The 12,615-nt window shown below is 38.3% G+C and overlaps 1 protein-coding gene across 15 annotated transcripts in view; it reads left to right on the top strand.

Moving 5' to 3' along the window:
- The window catches only part of Rap1a (RAP1A, member of RAS oncogene family), a 77,799-nt gene that overhangs the window by 12,520 nt on the left and 52,664 nt on the right, over positions 1-12,615 (top strand). For 3 of the 15 annotated variants that reach the window (XM_087620231.1, XM_087620177.1, XM_087620214.1), the window contains one exon: positions 1,909-2,097. The gene's annotated coding sequence lies outside the window, so the exon portion shown is untranslated. 15 annotated transcript variants of the gene reach the window in all.

Raw genomic sequence — 12,615 nt, 5'->3', positions numbered from 1 at the left:
CCTCAGTCCAATGCTTGGCTATAAGTATCTGCATCTGTCCCAGTCAGCTGCTGGTAGAGCCTCTCAGAGGACAGCCATGCTAGGCTCCTGTCTGCAAGCACAATATATAGCATCAGTAATAGTGCCAGGGTTTGGTGCTCACCCATGGGATGGATCCCAGGTTGGGCTGGTCACTGGTCAGCCATTTGTTAAGTTTCTGCTCCATTGTTGTCCCTGCATTTCTTATAGATACAATTTTGAGTCAGAAAATTTGAAGGTGGATTGGTATCCCCATCCCTCCACTGGGGGCCCTGTCTAACTACTGGAAGTGGTCCCTTCAGGTTCCATATCCCCACTGTTGGGTATTTCAACTAAGTATTCAAAATATATAAAGAACTCAAGAAGTTAGACTCAATATATATCTCCCAATTAAAAAATGGGATACAGAGCTAAATAGAAGATTCTCAACAGAGAAATCTTGAATAGCTGAGAGGTACTTAAAAAATGTTCAGCATCCTCAGTCTTCAGGGAAATGCAAATCAAAATGACCCTGAGATTCCACCTTATACCAATCAGAATGGTTAAGACCACTGACTGCTTTCCCAGAGGTCCTGAATTCACTTCTCAGCCACCACATGGTGGCTCACAACCATCTGTAATGGGACCTGATGCCCTCTTTTGGTGTGTCTGAAGACAGTGACAATGTATTCACAAATATTAAATAAATAAATAAATGTAAAAACAAAAAGCTTAAGTGACAGCACATACTGGCAAGGATGTGGAGAAAGGAGAACAAACACTCTCCCATAGCTGGTCAGACTGCAAACTGGTACAGCCACTGTTGGATCAGTGCTTCCTGACAGTCCCTCAGAAAATAGTTTCTACCTGTACACCCAGCTATACTGCTCCTGGGCTCATACCCAAAAGATGCTCCACCATCCACAAGGACATGTGCTACACTATGCTCATAGCAGCCTTATTTGTAATAGCCAAAAACTGGAAGCAACCCATATGTCCTTCAAGTGAAGAATGGATACAGAAAATGTGATTCGTTTACACAGTGGAATACTATTCAGCTTTTAAAAACAAGGACATCATGAATTTTGCAGGATGAACGGTACTAGAAAATATTCTGAGTGAGTTAACCCAGACCCAAAATGACATGCAGGGTATATACTCACTGATAAGTAGATATTAGCCAATAAGTACAGAATTCCCAGGATACACCTCACAGACCCTAAGAAGCTAAAGAAGAAGGAAGGCCCAAGTGAGGATGCTTCAGTCCCACTTAGATTCTTAGCATAAAATACCATACAAATGGCCTCAGTAGCATCTTTCTTCCCTCTGAAATGTCAAGTCAGGCCTCCTTCATCTGCTTTGCTCTAGCATTATTCTCCAGATGAACAGTTCACCAAGTTTCAAACACTGAGTGGTTTTTCTAACCCAAACTTCTAAATTCTTTCTGCAATCCTCCCAAAAATACATGGTTATATCCACAGCAGTACCCAGTGATCTAATAGCAATTTCTGTCTTAGTTTTGTATTACTGTAAGAAAGCCCATGACCAAAAGTGATTTGGAGAGGAAAGGGTTCATTTCAGCTTACACTCTGAGCTCACACTCCATCACTGAGGGAAGTCGGGGCAGGAACCTGGAGCCAGACTTGAAGCCACTAAGAAATACTGCTTACTGGCTTGCTCCTCTTGGATGGCATAGCCCCCCTGTAGGCTGGAACCATTCACATTTATCATTAATCAAGAAAATGTCCTGTAGAATTGCCTATAGGCAGTCTGGATGGAGGTGTGTTCTCAGTTGAAGTTTCTCTTCATAGATAACTCTAGCTTGTGTCAAGTTGGAAAAAACAAAAACAACAATCAGCCAGAACACTGTTATTGTTCAGTTCTTTTTTCTTTCTTTCTTTCTTTTTTTAGATTTATTTATTTATTTATTATGAGTACACTATAGCTGTCTTCAGACATACCAGAAGAGGGCATCGGATCCCCATTACAGATGGCTGTGAGACACCATGAGATTGCTAGGAATTGAACTCAGGACCTCTGGAAGAACAGTCAGTTGCTCTTAACTCTGAGCCATCTCTCCAACCCTATTGTCCAGTTCTTGTAAGTGACTAAAATAAAGGTAATTGTGTGCTTTGTGAAAATTCACACAGCTCTAAGTATTATTATGCTAATACCAAGCTTCCCAAAAGATGAGTAGCATAAGGCAAAAAAAAAAAAAATAGATGCTCAGTAATTATATATGTTCTGCTTAAAAACATGGAAGAAGGACTAAGTTACAAGGAACTATCTCTGTACCAATTATCTGTTCTTTAGTAAACAACACCATTTTCCTCTTAGGTAAGTCTAGAACATTTCTTCAGAAATGACTAAGTCAGGCCAGAGAGGTAGCTCAGCTCTTAAAAGCTTTGCTGCTCTTCCATAAGTCCTTCCTGGGTTCCATTCCCAGCATGTACATGCTGCCTGTCAACCAGCTGTTATTCCAGTTTCAGGGGCTCTGATGCCCTCTCCTGACCTTTGTAGGAACTGCATGCATGTGGTACTTGTACCTACATGCAGACAAAACACTTTAATACATAATATATGAAAAAAGAAAAAGGTTGCTTCAGCTTTTTTTTCTGCTACCCCTCTCCCTAGTGAGACTTACATTACTTATAATAAAATGTTCTTTAAAACTCCTGAGGGCAGTGAATCAGATACTTTCTTTTTATTTTTTATTTATTCTTCTCTCATACAATATATCTCTACTGAAGTTTCCCCCTCTTCTCCCAATCCACACCTCCCACCTATCTTCAGATACACTGCTCGTTCAGAAAAGAACAGGCCTCCCAGGAAAATCAACCCAATACCACATAACAAATTTATCATTATTTTCAATCTTAAGGAATGGATGTCCACCTAGAACTAAAGCAAGTTGATAGGGAAAGTTGGAGAAGTGAAGGGATATTAATAGAGGGTTTACTGTAGGAGAACACTTGGCATGGGAGAGAGTGGCTTTTCTAGATGTAGGTAAATCATTTATTTTCACAAAGCAGAAATGAGAGTGACGAAAGCCGGCCATGAGGAGGTAGGAGGATGTTGAAGGAGGTGCATGTGTTGTATGAGCTGCAGTAGCTCTCTGAGACCTGCAGGGAGATGAGGATCATCTGCCCTCGTTTGTAGCAATGCTAATGTTCACAGCTTCTTGGGGTGCACCATCTCTCTGGGAGCGCAGTAAGCCTAGACAGGGTGAGAAAGTTTGTTTGTGGAAAGAAAGAAAATATTTAAAGTTATTTATTTATTTGTTTGTTTGTTTGTTTGTTTGTTTATTTTGCCACGGACTAACATAGTGAGTGCCAGACAGGTTCTGTTTCAGAAAACAAACAAAACAAAAAATCCTTTGATTTTGTTTGTAATTTAAAAAAAAGCCAACTTTGTTATTTAGGCTATTGTATTCTAAAGCTTTTCACTCTACTCCTGTGGTTTAATAGTGGTATGTAGCTTTCTGATAGGAAGTTTTCATTCTTCAGAAAGTATTTCACATGTAAATTCAAGTATCATTTTCTATATAGCTATGTATCTGAATTTTAATGATACAACTTTCATAGTTTAAATGTAAGAATGTCATTAATTTATGGAAAATTGTGGGCAAGTAATGTGAGAAGAGGAATCTTAAAGTAATTAGATCTGCTTTTATCTGCGTGTTAGATGTATGCTTCTTCTTTGCATTCCTCTGATGAGAAGTCTGGGACTTAGAAGCTCAGAATTAATTGGTCAGTGCTGAGGAACAGATCCTCTTGTTCTTTCTGTTGCCAGGCAAGCACGATGATAGTGTGTGCTAAGTCCTCCTCTCAGATTAATCTTTTCAAACATTCCTATGACTTTTGATAGTTCCAAAACTTAGGACAGACTCCATTAGTAAAACATACCTTGACTTTTAGGTAAATGTTTAATAACCTCTGATTAGCCTTTTAGTCAATGTTACACTTTTTACACAGAATATCAGCATTATAATTCAGTAGCATTCTAACTCCAGCCCGCATTTGGGGCAGCAAATAAGCACAGTTTTAGCAGATGTGCTGTCCCATTGTTCCCATTGTGCTTTAGACTTGAATTGCTGTCACCAGTAGAACAAGCTTGAGCTCCTGTCACCACTCAGTACCATCTGCTTACGTGTGTATGTAAGGAATAGTAGGCCTTAGATATTGGCTACAAAGAGTCATTGCTTTATTGTCTTCTTAGCTGGCTCTCTTTAGGTTCATGTATGCTGGGCTGAGTTCTCACTCCTTGACCTTTAGTCATAATGCTGTCGTGACTATTGTTTAGTATCCCCTGTGTGCTGACATGCAGAAGATGGGAATGTGAATACTTTTTTAAAAGTGCCTAAGCTAGAAAAAGTTATTTAGAAATAAAAGCAAATAATTGTAAAAGAGTTGTCCTTACATGACGAACCATCATTCCCTCCTTCCTTGCATCCTGTGGTTAGTTTTCACAGTATATTAAGTCAGGTTTTTGGTCCTATAAGTTACAGTGTTTTGTACAGCACGCCATAAAGAGTCTCTGTTGTTAAGGGAGAGAGCAGATGATCAGCACTTGTGGGGTTTTCAGAGCCTTATGTGTGAAGTGTGTATTAGTGTAGCGCACAGCAGACAAATAAGAAAAGGTCTTAAATTACTACCTCCAAATCATGGGGTTATGGACAGTTATTTTAATACAAGGTCTCATCATGAAGCCCACAGTGGCCTGAATTGGAAGTCCTTATCCTTTATCCTCCTACCTGCTGACAGTCCAGTCATGCACTCCCCCATGCCTGGCTTATTACATTCCTTATCCTTTTATTTTAGGAGCTTTACACATTACACTGTTTATATATTTTATATTCAGAAAATAAAAGCTCTAATATAAATTTTATTAATGAAATTAGTTTTAAAGGTGAAAATTCTCAGATAGAATTAAACACTGTATAATATAATAAATATATCAGTTGAAGTAGAATTATGACAATTTTTATTTGGTTAGACTTTGTGGTAAAACTAAACAGAAGCAAAATTGACTTTCTAGTTTCTGATGTAGGGAATGAGAGATCCAGAAAAGTGAAGTGCTTAAGATAGCATGCCTTGGAAACTTTTATCATTGTGATTGATCAGTTACATTGATTTTTCACCACTTTATAGATAACTGTTAATAGCAGAACTTAATTTTATTCTTCTAAGTGGTATGCCAAGTCTCTGACCAACAGAAAGAACATTGGGCAAAAATTTGCATGTAATACATGGTAGGTGTTTTTACTCTCCTTTATTTTCAGTTTTCACTTCTGCAAAATAGAAAAATGCATGGTATCTAAACTTTAGGCATGTCTCAAAGTTAAATAAGTATACTGACCTACGAAAAGCACTTATAACTCTACACTGCTGTTCTTATTACCAAAAGTTGGCATTAATGCCTCTCAAACACTAGAATAGAAGTTCTCTAGAGACTGGAGTTGTATGTGTGTGTGAACATACAATGAAGCCAGAGGTCAGTATCAGGTGCCTCCCTCCCCCATTTATTTTCAGCAGTGTCTCTTTACTGAACCTAGAGTCACTGATAGAGCTAGCCTTTCAAGCCAGCTCATTTCCCGGATCTACCCTTCTCTCCTGCTCTCACAGCCGACTGCTGCTCACGTGTGGATCTGAGCTTCTGTCTCCATGCTGAGCACTTTACCAGCTTAGCTGTGTCCTCAGACATTCCCCATCGGCTGAGTAGGGCAGTTGGCGGTTACATTTAGGCAGGTTAAGTTTTTAAAGTTAATGTATAAAATATGTCTTTGACATTCGTATCTTAACATTTTAGGAGTAAAGTATTTAACATGGAAAATCTGTAACAGTGTAGGCAGAGCGCTGGATTTCTGTGCTTAAGTACTCATTCTCTGAATCTGATCTGGGGTAGAGCCAGGGAGCCAGCTGTACTTTATATTTCTGGTCTTCCTCGGGTGGTAGTGATGTGACACTCTTCCACTTTCTTTCTTTCCATGGTTTCCATTTTAGAATTAAATGTATGCATTGATGCTGGGGAGAGAGAGGTATTCATTGTTTCTTTGACTGGTCTGTAACTTGGGATTTTTCTGCCTCAGCCTCCAAGTCATCATGATTGTAGACACAAGCCACTATATTCCAGCAGGTTGTTTTATTTTTGAAGCTGTAGAAATAAAAGTGGACATTTTATATTCACAATAAGAATTAATGATGTCAACTTCTCATCGTATATTCATTTTGACCTTATAAATTCATTAAATGTGCATAGATTATGTGGCTCACACTCAGGTGTGACCAGAGTGATTTTGAGAAGTGAAGTGTTGTTGGAGATGGATCTCAGTGTAGGATACTTGTGGAGCGTGCACTATGTCCTGGGGGATCCATCCCTGTGTCATTAGGAAAAAAAAACAAAAGAACATACCAGTGAGACATATATATAGTGTATATTTGCTTTCTGTGTGTCTGTGGTTTATATAGGAAAAGTAGGACTTACTCTTTGCCCCAGAGAGCTAAATTATCTGCCATCAAGAATGGATTCAAAGAGCTAAAAGAAAACAAAGAAAATAAAAACCTTTAACTTTACCTTCTTGCCTATTAATATTTTGGTGAACAACATTATCCAAATTATTTAATGTAGTTCTTTTGTCTACAGAAGCCAAATCAGATACATAATTTTTCATGTTCCCCTTTTCATGGCAAATGAATATACTTTAACTTCCTATTTAACAGATAACATAAATGCATGACTGTTATTTAAATGATTCCCTATGGCATCACACTTTTTTAAAAATAAAAGTTGTTCAATGAATAATCTGGTTGATTTTTTTCCCTTTATGTATCTTTACTTACATCCTCAGGATAGTTTCAAAAATAAGAACTATTTATTGTATATATTTTAATATTTTTAGTACATATGACTTAGAAAGTCAAAGTTCCTGTCTCCAAAGACAAGCACCATTAGAGTGTTTGGTCAGACCTTCCTTGTGTGTTAAATACAGCTTTACACACTGTGTTCCTGAGACCAGAAAGTAGAGTGTAGCTTTGCTATAGGCGAGTGCTTGCTTGTTGAAGGTATGTTGGTCATGTTTTCATTCCATGTGCATAATATTTACTCTTTAAAGCAGTGTCTCTTCTTCTGCTAAAGGATTTTTTGTTTCCTGTCTCTTTGTTTCTGTCTGTGTCATAAATTCCTGATTGTAACAGAGTCTCTAGATCACTTAAGAAGTGAAAGTGCTTTATTTTTTTAAAAGATTTATTTATTTATTATATATAAGTACACTGTAGCTGCTTCAGACACACCAGAAGAGGCCATCAGATGGTTGTGAGCCACCATGTGGGTGCTGGTAATTGAACTCAGGACCTCTGGAAGAACAGTCGGGGCTCTTAACCGCTGAGCCATCTCTCCAGCCCTGAAAGTGCTTTATATACTCATTTTCCATTGTTTCATTCTTTTGGTATTGGCACCAGATTTTTATTGCAATATTTTTGTAGTCCTTAAGTAAAGAAATAGAAAATATTTTGTAAATGTGCAGATGTGTCTGTATAATTTTCATATACAGTTTAATTTTGGCTCTAATTTTAAAAATTACTTTTAAGCAGTATGTGTGCATGTGTATTATATACTAGACTAGAATAGTACATGTACTTAATAACTTTTCAGTGCCTGATCATAATTCAGAACTCTAGAGCTACCATTGAGTTTGTTATCTGTATTATAGTACTTATAAGCACAGTAAATAAAAGGGCTATGCGCTCTTGAGGATATCTGGAAGCAAAACATACTGTCTTCGTATATCTTTTAATCTTTAGTTTATTGATTGAAGAATTACGAACTTATATTGTCTTTGTTTTGGAATTTGTTTAGATTAAAAATAGATGTATCCTCCCCTCCCTTTTCTAGTGATGTGTTTATTTTAGGCATCTTGTATTGTATTGGTTTATTTATAGAGCTATAGATGTGTTGCCTATACTTTCTTAAGGTTTACACTCTCATAAATGAACCTATACCAGAATAGAATTATCTTAGGCGATACTTGTGACTCAGTATTTTTTAATACAATCTTAATGTAATTAATCCTTTGCTAGATTCAAGCAGGTTTCTTTATGGAAAATCAGTAAACATTTCAAAAAACTATATTTTAGTGTTTTAAACAAAAATGTTTTTAGCTTTTAAAAATATACTCATTTATGGGCTGGAGAGATGGCTCAGCGGTTAAGAGCACCCGACTGCTCTTCCAGAGGTCATGAGTTCAATTCCCAGCAACCACATGGTGGCTCACAACCATCTGTAAAGAGATCCGATGCCCTCTTCTGGTGTATCTGAAGACAGCTACAGTGTACTTATATATAATAAATAAATAAATCTTTAAAAAAAAATATATACTCATTTGTTTCAGATTAATTTCTCCTATATAAACTTAGCTACTTGTATCATTTTTAAATACTTTGAATGTTAGTTCGGATTCTTTTAGTAATTACATTAGCTATAATTTCCCTCCCTCCCTCCCTCCCTCCCTCCCTCCCTCCCTCCCTCCCTCCCTCCTTCCCTCCCTTCTTTCCTTCTTTCTTTTTTTGAGACAGTGTCTCTTTATGTAGATAAGGGTGGCCCTGAACTCACAAGAGATTTAGCTGACTCTGCTTCATGAGTGTTGGGACTAAAGATATGTGTCACTATGCCCCAGCCTGTAGAAGTCTTTTTTTAAAGAACACCTTCAAGCACATTTTCTTAGCTGATGTCAATGGCTGGCACACACACACACACACACACACACACACACACACACACACACACACACACACCACACCCATAGCCAGATGTTACAGGGTGAGAGACCTTGAAACACTCAGCCCTAGATGAGATAACCCCATCAAATCCCTCTCCTTGGAGTTCAGGGGACCCTGCAGAAGAGAAGGAAGAGGGTAAGACCCAAAGGAATGAAGGACACCAGGCAAACAAGGTCCTCTCAATGGACATGAGCAAAAAGCTCATATGAACTCAAGAGACAGGTCCTCTGTATTATGGCTTCCAGTTTAGTGTTTTAATGAGATTACTGGGCTCTTTTTTCCTTTGCTGGTTTGTCTTGTCCAATTTCTTTTTTTTTTTTTTGGTTCTTTTTTTCGGAGCTGGGGACCGAACCCAGGGCCTCGCGCTTCCTAGGTAAGCGCTCTACCACTGAGCTAAATCCCCAGCCCTGTCTTGTCCAATTTCAATGTGGTAGTTTTTGTTTTATCTTACTATAATTTATTTTGTTATATGTTTCTTAAAAGTAAATGAATAAAAGAAAGGGGAGAGAGAGGGGGGGGGGGGGGGGAGGGAGGGGCAGGCAGCAGGCAGGCAGGAAACAGGCAGGCGGCAGGCAGGCAGGCAGGCAGGCAGGCAGGCAGGCAGGCAGGCAGGCAGGCAGGCAGGCAGGCAGGCAGGCAGGCAGGCAGGCAGGCATCCTGCTGAGAGAGGGAAAAATCAGTTTTCTCCAATGGAGTGATACTGGGTATATCAACCACTACAGGGCAGGCCTCATGTTCAGCATAGTTGAATACTTGATCAAAATATTACGGACTCTACAGTTGGGGTGTGTGTGTGTGTGTGTGTGTGTGTGTGTGTGTGTGTGTGTGTGTGTGTGTGTGTTTGTTTTGGGGTGGTGTTTTGTTTTCTTGGTTGTGTTGTTGTATTGGGTTAAAGTTGGGTGGATAGGAAAGGGGTGAGGATGTGGGGGGATTTGGGAGAGGGGAAGAATATGATCAAAATATATTTAAAGTTAACAATTGTTTTAAATAATAAAAAGTATAATAAAAAAATCTTTCAAATAAATTCACACACCATAGTGGAGGAGGGGCAAGAGGAATAAAAGTTTGAGGCTAGCCATTATATAATGACCTTGCTATATTTTATTTTAAAAGCGAGATTTTAATTACTCTTAGTGTTTTGGCATGTTCGCACCTTGAATAAAGGCTGGCTGTAGTAAATCTGCAATGCATAATGTACACCCTCTCCTCCACCGGTCAGACAGGATTGTTCCCAGCACTACCAGACTTTCTTGGAATTGAGTGGTTACTAGGTTAACTAGGTTCATTATAGAAAAACTGATCCTGGAGCTAGAGAGATGGCTCGTTGGTTAAAAGCAAGCAGTGCTCTTCCAGTGGACGTGGGTCTGGTTCCCAGCATTCACATTGGGCACCTGATACCTCTGGCCTCAGCGGGTACCTGTGTCAGGTGCACATAACCACACACATACATGTAGTTAAAACTAGTAAAAGAAAATCCCTCTTTTTTAAAAGAGCCCATCTTGATTTGTGTTAATGCTGATTAGCAAGTGAAACAGCTGCTTCCCTGATAGTAATTTGTTTTGTTTTGTCTGGTCTTGTTTTGCTTTTTAAGACCAGAGTCTCACTGTGTTGCCTTCAGCTCTCATCTTCTGCCATGCCCTACCAAGTCACTGGGGGCTTGCTGCTCTGTCCAGCTAGTAGTAGTAGTTTTTTAATAGAATGGTTATAGAAAATTGACGTCTTAATTGTGAATTTATGGGCTGCGGTTTACCATTTGACCAAGTTGAGGATTGCATGCTTTGGTACAAGATACGGCTTTCATGAGTTGTAAGTATTCCCACAAAGCTGCTTTTTATATTGGCATCACAGTCACAGATGACAGCTCTGCCTGAGAATTCTCTCATTATGACTTCAGACTCCCACCAAACCATGGGGAGCTCTTACCCCACCAACTGCCTACTTTGTTTCTTAAACACTGAGGGATAGTAAGATGGCAAACTAATTTAAATAGATAGTGCTTACAAAGAAGATATACAATTTTTAACTTAATTTTAAGCTAAAATATGTGAAATTATTTTAAAAATAATTACAAACATTAGAATGTATAATGGAAATTTGTATTTTATAAAACTTAAAATACTTCCATTTTCTTTTTTTCTTTTTCCTTTTTTCGGAGCTGGGGACCGAACCCAGGGCCTTGCGCTTGTTAGGCAAGCGCTCTACCACTGAGCTAAATCCCCAACCCCTTACTTCCATTTTCTTATCCCTCTTCCATTTATTCTTGCCTTACTATTGTGTAATTATTGCCTTAGTGTTGTGGTAAGTCAATACCAATAGGACTTTAGTTAGTAATGGCCACATGATAGTAAGAATTATTTAATGAGTCCTTCAGAGAATACATTTCCACTGCTTGTAGAAATCGGGAGATCTCATTTTTTTATGTTTTGTACTCTAAGTAAAAGTGGGTTGTCTTTCAGAAAAGTATCAAGCACTAATAATATGCAGAAGCCCAATTTTACTCTCATTTTTGCTTGCCCTTTTAATAATAATTTCTCAGTTTAGCACTAAAGCAATATGAAAAATTTTAAATCCATTTAGAAAGGTTAATTTTTATGAAGTAATAAATTGCAAAAACAGTAAGTACAGATAATCAGAAAGTGTAGAAGATTACAAGTAAAATAAAATGGTTATCAATTTGTCATATGTCCTTAGAGAAACTTCTGTTAAAATATACATTTTAAAAAATGTTTAATTATTATTATTTATTATTATTACTATTACTATCTTGCCTACATGTATGTCCATGAACTACATGTGCTGTGCCCAGAAGAGGGCATCAGATCTCCTGGCACTGGAGCTACCAATGGTTGTGAACCACCATATGGGTTCTGAGAATCAAACCTGGTTACTCAGGAAGAACAGACAATGCTCTTAACCACTGAAACATCTCTCCCAAAATATGCATTTAAATTCTTTATAATTTTACTTTATTTTTTGAAAGTGTAGGACAGCAGATCAGGGTCTTGTGCATCCTAGGCAAGACCATGGCCTTTTGAGAGAGGGGTCCCCTGTGTAGCCCAAACTGATCTCAAACCCAAGATCCTTTCTTAGCCTCCACAATGCTGAGGATACGAGCATGTGCCATCCTCAGCTGTCAGCCTCTATTTTAGCTTTGCGTATTCATGAGCTCGTACAATCAAGTATGAGCTGGAAATCTAGTGTAATAGTACATGGCACGTGCCCATGGTCCCAGGATTTAGGAGGCAGGAAAAACACCTCAAATTATGGGATACATAGTGAGATCCTGTGTTTAAAAACAAAACAAAAATACAGATATAGTGAAACACCAAAAAGTATAAAACCTAAGGTAAGACAGTGATTAAGTCCATGGTGCCATGGTTTTCTTCAGCAAGTTGTATGTAGATATATAGATAGGCAGATGTTTTTATAATGTTTTTCATTCTCTTAAAAATGTACCATTGCAAACTTGATTATTTATTCCAGTATTGGCTCATCTACAGTTTGTGATTTAGTCAGGCACTATACTATGACTTTGTATTTAACAGTGGTCTCCTTGGATTATTATATAGAGTAATAAGTAACATAACCATGACATTGTAACTCTACTGTTTGCTCATATGTTTGTGGCACACACACAGAGGTGGGGTGCGTGGAAGAAGAGGAAAAAGAGAAATTTTGGGTTAACGTTTTATTTTTCTGAACTGCAAGGCTGGAAAGAGAGAAAGAGAGAGTGGGTGTGTGGACCACAGTTCAGCAGGAGATAGGAGGACTGGTGTCCCTGAACTCCTAGTAGATAAGACTTGTTAATGACAATAAGTGATTGTTACTGGTGTATGTTTCTTAC

The sequence above is a fragment of the Rattus norvegicus genome, chromosome 2, assembly GCF_021556685.1.
Source record: "Rattus norvegicus strain SHRSP/BbbUtx chromosome 2, alternate assembly SHRSP_T2T, whole genome shotgun sequence".
Lineage (NCBI taxonomy): Eukaryota > Metazoa > Chordata > Mammalia > Rodentia > Muridae > Rattus > Rattus norvegicus.
Note: the sequence above shows the minus strand (reverse complement) of the source record. Positions and strands in the feature narration are given on the sequence as shown.